The sequence below is a fragment of the Neofelis nebulosa genome, chromosome 1 (genome assembly GCF_028018385.1).
Source record: "Neofelis nebulosa isolate mNeoNeb1 chromosome 1, mNeoNeb1.pri, whole genome shotgun sequence".
Classification (NCBI taxonomy): domain Eukaryota; kingdom Metazoa; phylum Chordata; class Mammalia; order Carnivora; family Felidae; genus Neofelis; species Neofelis nebulosa.
In genome coordinates this window covers 102,772,748-102,781,031 of record NC_080782.1, presented here as the reverse complement: position 1 = coordinate 102,781,031, position 8,284 = coordinate 102,772,748, and the positions used below count along the sequence as shown (strand labels likewise).

The 8,284-nt window shown below is 44.1% G+C and overlaps 1 non-coding gene across 1 annotated transcript; it reads left to right on the top strand.

The window, feature by feature from the left end:
• The first annotated feature begins 6,398 nt into the window (after positions 1 to 6,398).
• LOC131489506 (U6 spliceosomal RNA) lies at positions 6,399 to 6,504 on the top strand. Its single transcript, XR_009250608.1, has one exon. It is a non-coding gene; the product is annotated as a U6 spliceosomal RNA (small nuclear RNA).
• Positions 6,505 to 8,284: the final 1,780 nt, after the last annotated feature.

The window sequence follows — 8,284 nt, the reverse complement described above, 5'->3', positions numbered from 1 at the left end:
ATGGGTGTAGAGTTTTAGTTTTGCGAGATGAGAAGAGTTCTGGACATTGGTTGCCAAACAATGTGAATACACTTAACACTACTAAACTGTGTGTTTCAAGTGGCTTAAATGTCAATTTTATGTTATGTGTAATTTACCACAATTAAAAATTTTTAAAAGAATGACAGTGGCAATAGATGAGGTACACGATGAAGCAAGTCCTGTGGGGGTTCCATTTTCATGCATCCCAACTGTTTTGGTGGCAAGGCCATGGTACAAGAGTACTTGACATTCAAGTGTGTCTTAGGCTGAGCCTTTGGAAAGGGGGAAGCCGCTCTGCTCCACAGGCCACAGCTGCACCCAGTCAGAATTTATCTTGTTTCCCACTTAGGTTCCACCTGAGTCACAGAAGCCTTTGCACGAGATACCTGAGCACACACCTGAATGACCCACTTAGATAGAAATACCTACTGGTGTGGTACATACTGTGTGGAAACGATCAGAGACTGCCCCTAATTCCACTCTGACTGGCTCAGACCTACAAGCATACTTGCCACCAAGGAAGCAGTGGATACAATCTTGTCCTGACACTCACTCATGGCCATGATCAGTGAAGAATGCTGCTTTTCCACCCCCATTTCTAACTTCTCTACCAGCTCCCTAAGAAATAGCACAGCAGTAGAGTGGTTCAGAATGGCTGCTAAAGAGGCAGGCTCTGGAAGCAGTTATTGTTTTCATATGAGCACATTATTTAATTCTTCTAACATTCATCTTAAATGGGAATAGTGATACAGATGCGTGTTTGGGTTTAGGGAGGATTAAAGGAAGGATATTCTGCTCAGGAACCCTTACCCCAGAGCCTGCACACAGGAAGTAGTTGATAAGTGAGGATTAACACTATTCTCTTTGCCCAGCCAAGTCCTACCCATGATCCGGGTACCAGCTCCAGCCCTTTCCAAAGACTCCATAAAGTATTCCAGGAGCCCACCATGAAGCAAAAGCCCACGCTGAGCTCTTCTATCACACCAATTATCTGCACCCTTCATCTTGTTGGCAACTCTTTGGGGCTCAGGCCTCATCAGGTCCCTGCATATGGCAGGGTGCACAGGGTTAAGAACTGTCCTTCTTAAAACTCCCCAATATAAGTAATCATAAGCAATAGCTCATGGACTACACATAATAACTAATAGGGCAGGAACTCAAAACATGGCCTTGCTCATTCTTGCATCTGGGATTAACCTTATTGTATTCTTTGATTTGAGGCATGCCAAAAAAGACTGCCACCCCCAAATCTCTCCACACCTGCACAGAGGCTCTTCTTTGGGTTCATCTGTCGCCCTGTTTCCTCTTCTTTTAAATGTAAAATCTTTGCCAAAAGGGATCCACACTCACCTCACCTGAATGAGTTTCTTGATTTTTCTGAGATAGTGTTTTAATTGTGAACTAAAACAAGGGAGATGTATCCCAGAGAAAATGTAATCTACTTTATAATTAATCCATCTGCCCATTTGTATACTCATTCAGTATTTTTTGAATACCTCCTGTATGCCAGACTCTGTTTGCTCCTGCAGGGGTGGCTCTGCTAGGAAAGTCCTCTTCAAGAGTCTGAACAGGGGATTCTCCAGTCTTCCCAATGCTTCTTTGGAAGCCAGTGTATCAAATATCTCTGCCTGTGTATAAGGAAAATATAAAGTCATTCAACTGAACAACTGTAGTTCAAGGGCAGTGGTTTATTTATATCTTATCCTGAGTATCCCATATGTTTCCTGGCATTTGGTAGGTTGGTAAGGTTAAGTGGATGGATGGATGGATGGATGGATGGATGTTGTAGATAACATGAGTGTTAATTTGAGTTCCTCAGAAGCAGATCCTGAGATAAGGATTTGAGTCATTTATTTGGGAGGTTATCCCAGGAAGTGTTGATAAGGGAGACATGTAAGAGAAGGATGCCAACAAACCATATGTTATCAAGCAGGCTATCATTCTGATAAGCACCTGGTTACTTACCAGGCATTGAATACTGAATGTCTCTTCTGTCTTCCTTTCTCCCTGCTTAAGTGAATGGTCATGGAATTCAGATGTTCTAAATGGGGATGCAAATGCACAAATATTATACATGTTGGTTGCCTTCAAGTAAGGGAGCATCCTCTTTACCATCCCCTAAGACCAGAGGCTTTCCACAGACTGTCCAAGATCTTGGGTGAATTCAGCATGTGCTTGGGCAGGTTTAAGTAGTTTCTAGAAAATATATCTCCTTTTTCATATGTAAAGAAACAGCTTTTTGTTCAAAGCCACTCACCTATTCCAGGACAGGATAAGTTACTTTTAAGTCTACCTGACTTCATATCCCATCATCACTTCTTAGCTGTGTGACCTGGAACAGGCTACTTAAAGTCTCTTTGATGAGGTTTTGGGATGATGAGGGTTTTGGAGCTGATGGCCAAGAAAGAATTCTTAAAGAGGTCTCCGGTGCAAAAAAGTGATTTTATTAAAGCACGGGGACAGGACCCATGGGCAGGAAGAGCTGCACTGGGGTTGTGAAGAGTGGATTTTTATATACTGTGGGGCTGAGGGAGGTAAAGTCAAAAGGGAAGTTTTGAAAGAGATTTTCACATGCTAAAGACTCACAGATTACTGGAGGCCTAGCTATTGTCAAGCTAAGGTTGTTTTTCCTCTAGCAAAGCATTAACATTAAGACAGTAGGGAGTTCCTGGACTTTAGGTTATTGATGAGATTGCATTTTTCTTGTAAACTGGTGGAGACTCTTATCAGTTTAACCACTTGTTTGGGGGTTTTTGTTTTGTTTTGTTTTGTTTTGTTTTGTTTAGTCCTTTCCTGTTTCTGGGTAGCTGGGAATGTCCAAGGAATATCACACATATCCCACCTGGGGTCAGGGGGAGGTGTGCGGGGGTGTGCTAGCTTGCACTTTGCCCTCAGCCTGCATTATGTTTCCTCCTCACCTTTGCCTCAGTTTCCCCATCTGCAAAATGGCAGTAGTAATATCATGTCTCTCAATACGGACGTTGAAGTAATTGAGACTATATTTGTTAAGTATTTATTAATGACTGGCAAAGCGTAAGTGCTCAGTAAGTGAAAACTATTATTATTGCTTGGAATGAGTAAAAATGTGTGCTATGTGAATTTAAAAACTTCTAAATTCCTTTAACATTATTAAAAATACAACTATAACAGGAATATGCAGATGGATAAAACAATCTGGGTTTCTTTTTTAAGTTTATTTATTTACTTAGAGAGAGCACACACATGCGCACAGCAGGGGCAGAGAGAGAGAGGGAGAGAGAATCCCAAGCAGGCTCCACAGTGTCAGCACAGAACCCAATACAGGGCTCAATCTAATGAACCCTGAGATCATGACCTGAGCCGAAATCAAGAGCCAGACACTTAACCAACTGAGCCACCCAGGTGCCCCAAGCAATCTGGGTTTCTGATAAATGTTTTGAGCCTTTGTGAGCCTTCTACTAAGAAAAATTATTCAAGGGCACGTGAGTGGCTCAGTTGGTTAAGCATCCAACTTTGGCTCAGGTCATGATCTCGTGGTTCATGAATTTGAGCCCTGTGTTGGGCTCTGTGCTGACTGCTCAGAGCCTTGAGCCTACTTTGGATTCTGTGTCTCCTTCTCTCTCTGCCCCTCCCCTGCTTGCATTCTGTCTCTCTGTCTGTCTCTCTCTCTCTCTCTCTCTCTCTCTCTCAAAAATAAATAAATATTTTTTAAAAAAAGAAAAAAGATTATTCAGGCTCATCATCCAGTGCCAACAAAGCTGAAATAAAAAATTTAATACTGTTAATTTAATTCCCCAGTGTCAAACCTTAGAGAGACTAGAATTTAAGGGTATTTCAAACTCAGCTTTCCTGTGGAGGCCATACAAAGAACAGGCAGGTTTAGTCAGCTTCTCTTGGTCTACCCTGGGAAAGATTAATGGGTGTCTTGGGTTTCAACATTAAGTTCTCATTTGTTAGATTTCTGTGACCTTCACTTCTTGACATTCAGGGGAAAAATTAGATCATTTTCTGTGCTCTGCTCTACATCTATTAGGTAGATCAACTAGAAATTGTGTTCAGCTACTAGTAACTGTGACTTAAAATATTGTTTTAAATCAAGCAGAGGTATTTTCCCCCTTATACAATAAGAAGTGTGGAATTAAGGGGTACCTGAGTGGCTCAGTTGGTTAAGCATCTGACTTTGGCTCAGGTCATGATCTCACAGTTCATGGGTTCAAGCCCCACATTGGGCTCTGAGCTGATAGTTCAGATCCTGGAGCCTGCTTCAGATTCTGTGTCTCCCTCTCTCTCTCTGCCCCTACCCCATCACACTCTGTCTCTCTCCAAAAATAAATAAACATTAAAAAAAATTTTATTAAAGTGTGGAGTTAAATAGTCTGAAGCAGATATGGTGACTCCAAAATGTCCTGAAGGACCTAGGCTCCTTCCAGCTTCTAGGGTATGATCTCTGTCCTCATAACTCATAAGGTGAATACTGGAGTTCCAGCCATCACTTCAGTGCTCCAGGTAAAGAGAAGGAAGATGCAGGGAAAAGACAAGTGAGGCCTTCTGGCTGAGTCATCCCCCTTTAAAGAGCTTTCCCTGTAAGCTCCATTCATTGACTTCGGTTATATTTCATTGCCAACCCTCTACCACGTACATATCTCTAAAAAGAAGGCTGGGTGTTTTAGTGGGCACCTTGCCACACACAGCAATATATGGATTCTGTTAGTAAAAAAGAAAGGGAAAGATTATACTGCTTAGAGATCTAGCCATCTTTGCCACAGTGAGCCCTTAACAAATTGTTTTAAAAATACAAAAGGAGAAGGATAATAAATAACCTGCTAACTAATCCCTTTGGCCTCCTTTGAGTTCTTTGAGGCCAAGAACTGTGCCCCATTCATCACTGTGTCCCCAAGGCCTAGCTCAGTACCTAACACACCGTAAGTGCTCAATAAATGGGAGTTTGATGATTGAACTAGAGAATGAGGTATGGGTATAAAATAACAAGACTGATTTTATATGCTTCCATACAAATCCATCTCCTGAATCCAGACTTGACCTTTAATGAACCATTTTCACAACAACTCAACAAGAGAGTATTATAATTATCCTCATTTTATAGATGAGGAAACTGAGGCTATGAGAGCTTAAGTAACATGCCCAAGGTGAGACATTTTCAAGGCATGGCCTCATGTAACAGCAGATGAAGTCGCCAGACCTTCCATCAAAGTGGAAATGACCATGATTCACCAGGGAGGAGCAGAGCAGTGTCTGCACAAGCAGGGAAGCCGGGCAGCATCGTGCTCTCCTGATCCCCTCAGCCACATCACCTGTCCACCATACAGGCCCTGGCCTGATGGCCACTGCCCCTGCTCCATGGGGCACAATGACTTAGATGGATTATCTCATTTTCTTCCTGTTTTGCAGTGGGGACATTGGATCCCCACAGAAGTTAGGCTTCTTATCCAAGGTTACACAGCTCAAAGAGGAAAGTGGAGATTAGAACGAGGTGTACCAACTCCTAGTCTGGTGCAAAATAGGACCCCAAGTTTCCATCAGCACCAACCTCTCAAGAAATCAGTGTGATTGCCTGGAAGCAGGACTAAGATGAATGTCGCTCTGTTCGAGGTACGTCTTTCCACCACCCCTGGCCAACGCGTTCCACTCCTGGGGAGCACACGCCAGCATTTGTGACGGGAGGTGCAGTGTAGAGTCACAGACTGCATATTTCAGTAGCTCTTGAAAGAGGAGGCATTAACAACAATTGGGGGTGGGGAGTATCAACGACATTGCCACCTTTCCATGCCAGTAGCCTCTAGGAGCAAACACCTCAGTCTTGGCCCCAAAAATGGAAGATGCAGGTAGTAGTAGGGTGACCAACCACTCTAGTTTGCACAGGCCCATCCCACTTTAAGACTGAAAATCCTGCATCCCAAGAAATTGCTCAGATCCTGGAAAACAAGGATTCACCCATCTTATCTCTGTTGTTCTTCATGGGCCATATGTTTAAAGATTTTCAGTGGAGCCTGGGGAAGGGGAAAACAGGGAGGAACCAAAGGTAGCTAGTCTATTACATTGTATTCAACCCAGCAAAGAGTGATTTGTTGAGTGCTGAGCTGATGACAGGCACTGTGTCATGTCCTGCCTGGATGTGAGATGCAGGCACTCAGCCAGCACCAAGTGAAGGGCTTCTTGGGGATGAATGCATTAATCCTCACAGCACCCCTAGGAGGCAGATCCTATTGTTCCTCCACTTGCAGAGAGGGATCTGAAGCACAGGGAGATTACAGAATGTGCCCAAATTTAAACAGCAAGAAGGTAGCAGGGGCACCGTGTGAGCCTGGCAGAGCGATTCCAGGCTGTTTGTTCCCTTCTTCTTTGCACTGCCTCCCGGAGGGGAGATGGCCAGTAACCTGGTGCTCGCTTCAGCAGCACATATATTAAATTGGGACGAAACAGCAAAGATTAGCATGGCCCCTGTATAAGGATGACATGCACATTCACGAAGCGTTCCGTACTTTGTGCAGTTCCCCAGCAAACCACCACCCTTGGTGGATTAACTCGGAGGAAACGGTGTGAGTCAAAGCACAACATGAGGCACTGAATAATGAAATTGTGACATTTCCCTAGAAAAATATTTCTGTAAAGCAGTCTATGACAGGTGAATGAAGCTGAGTTACACCTGAAATTGATGTGCAAACATGTCGTTTCTACAGATCTCTGAAATGAGAAAATGTCAACTTAAAAAAAAGAAACCGGTAGCCTGGGAGGCAGGACAAGGCAAAGGCTCAAACCCCTGAAGGAATAATGATGATGTTACCTTCACTGACATTCATTGAGCAGTGATCATGGGCCAGGCCTTTACTCAGCCTCTACACAAAATGTCTCGTTTAACCCTTACTACCAGGAGCATGGTGCTATCATCTCCATGTACAGAGGATCAGCCTGGCTGAGAGAGGTCAAGCCCCTTACCCAAAGTTATATAGGAGGTGGAGCTGGGATACAAAAACAGAAGTCTAATCCCATGAGAGGGCAAAACTGGGTGGTAGTTAGGAGCTCTGGCTATTACCCATGGAGAGGCTAGGTGAGGGCCAGATGAGAGCCACTAAGTGCCCTGGACATTTAGCCATTCCTGTCTTCTTGTTTCTTGTGTGTGTGCCAAGCAGCATAGGACACTAGTCTTGAGCCCTGGGCTGCGCTCAGCTAGCAGCCCCAGAGCTGTTGGTGGCCGCCATTGTTTTGCAAGGTGATGAACCAAAAGCCACCCTGAGAGTTTCACAGTGCAGCACAGAACTTTCAATCCTACCATAATAGTTTTTATTTAAGAATAAATGCCACAGCATGGTGCTATTTTGGGAAGCAGGTTTCCACACCCACCCCAGCCTATCCCTCAATTGTTGGTGTTTGCATCCTGTTCCAGAGAAAGGCTGAAAACACATTATCTACCTACACACAACGGTGGCAGGGAGGAGGCCTTGTCAGGCCCGGCCCTGTCACGGAACTGCACGCTTGGGTTATTATCACTGCATAAATGAAAGGCATTATTAGTACAGACATATTCCAGAAGCAGCTTGTTTAAAAATCATTCAAGGGGGTAGATACCTGAGAGTCCGTGCTGCCTTTATACCCACAGAGCTCTCCTGGCAGCAGCAAGTTCTGGGAGCTCCGACCTCCCACTGGAGAGTCACAGGCCTTGCAGGCCTGCAAGGCACAGAAAAGCTTTCAGAGAGAATTCCTACTCCTTTACCAGCCTGTATTGACTGCAAGTATAACTGAGGCTTCTGGTCAGTGGACTGGTCTCAAAGAGGGGCCACTTCATCCAACCATCAAGAGGGGACTGGGCTGGGGTGAGAAGTGGGTTCTTTAGAAAACAGAATGAACTCCACTGCTTCTCCCACAACAAAAAAGGGGGAAGTGAGCCCCAAAGCAGAAGGGAGCATTACCTCTCCACAAACAAATAAACCACCTTCAAAGGTACTAAGGCCACGAAGGACCCTAACCTAGTCTGTACCGGAGATAGAGAATCCGGTAGCAAAGCAGTAGTAACTGCCCTGATCCAGCTGAGAACACTGGGGCTCATGTGTAATGTTGATGGTGATTAAAAACAATCATCATCATGTTTTGCCACATGCCAGGTACTAATCTAACTGCTTGACATATGGATTTAATGTTTGTGACAACCCTATGAGGTAAGTTTTATTATCATCTCTATTTTACGGATGTGGAAAGTAAGGCACAGAGAAGTTAACTACTTATTCCAGATCACACAGCTGGAAAATGGCAGAGCTGGGATTTGAACATG